Genomic DNA, 1597 nt, shown 5'->3' on the forward strand with positions numbered 1-1597 from the left:
TCCCAAAGGGGAATGAAGGTCTTGATTTGTTTCCCCGGGCCCCATTTTTATTATATGAATATATTTAGGGTTCATATCTATAATCTTAGCTTCAAAGACCTGGATATGGTGGTAAATGGCTAAATTGCTATATGCACCGCCAATTTCTTATGCCCACTTCGACTTTGTCTTATTTGCCAAAACTTCAACTCGCGGTAATTTCCCTATCAAAAATCATTTATACAAATAAATAATAAACAAATCCTATTGGTTGCAATATTTTCAATTTGTAACATCTTAATATAGTTGACCATATTCGAGTTTATTTAAGTAAACACACTATTGTACCATGAAAGACGAATTTTTCTTTAAATATTTTTTCAAAATTTGCATGAGAAAAGTCTTCTATAGAATTAAATAGGCTGATGAATGATGTAACCCATTAACTCCTAAACAAACAATAAATAGATTGTACTCTGTCTGCGTAGTATTTGATTCGTGCAATGCCTTTCTTCTATTTCTTTGTAAACAATAACGTATGATAAATCATACAAAAGTCTAAAATGATCTTATTTTATATTTAATATTTATTATAATATTATTATATATAATTATAAATGATATATATAAACTTAATAAAAAATAGTTATCTAAAATCATTTAAAAAAATCCAAAACCTAACAAAACTAGACATCCAAAAAATATTAAAAAAAACATCTAAAAATTAAGATAAGAAACATCTAAAATCATTAAAAAAATAATCTAAAACCTAAAAAGAAGACACAGATAAAAATATCTAGCATATAAAAAAGACACGTTCAAAATCTAGAAAAAAAAACATCCAAAACCTAGAAAAAGAACGTCATTATAAAAATATATCTAAAATATAATAAAAAGAAACATCCAAAACCTAACAAAAACAAGATATCCAAAGTTATTTTAAAAAATTTAAAAACTAATAAAATGATACATCCAAAATAATTAAAAAAATAACATCCAAAAACTAAAAAAAATATTTAAAATCATTAAAAATTATCTAAAATCCGAAAAAAAGAAACATAAAAAACTTAAGAAAAAAATTCTAAAACCTATTAAAAAAATATCTAAAACTAATAAAAAAGTCATCCAAAATTAAAAAGACATTGACGATGCAACGAGCGCAGCACGGCTCGACAGTAGAGCGGCTGGTGAGCAGTGGCACGATCGACAGGCAAAACACGAGGAGTAGAGACGCGGGTTGTGGGGTGGAATACCATGCGCGACAATGGCGCAAGAGGAAGGTTGCAGCAAGGAGGGGGGATGCGATGCGCCGCAGGGAGGGAGGGAAGGAGAGATTATAGCGTTGCAGCTTATAAATTGGGACATGAGACTTAGTTTTTGAGCGCAAAACTAATTTTTTTGAATTTCAGATTTAGAATGTTAGAAGTTAGTTGAGTTGGTTGCACAATGTGTTAGCTAGAAAGACTTTTTCATAATCTAACTCAAATTGCAGTTTAACAATGTAGTTGAACTCATGGGCCACCTTAATTAATGAATAAGTTTCTCGCACATCTCATTTATGAGAGTGTAAATCTAAGCATTTGACTCGTATTTCTATAATTTTTTAATAAAAATATTA

The sequence above is a fragment of the Arachis ipaensis genome, chromosome B09, assembly GCF_000816755.2.
Source record: "Arachis ipaensis cultivar K30076 chromosome B09, Araip1.1, whole genome shotgun sequence".
NCBI classification, from domain to species: Eukaryota; Viridiplantae; Streptophyta; class Magnoliopsida; order Fabales; family Fabaceae; genus Arachis; species Arachis ipaensis.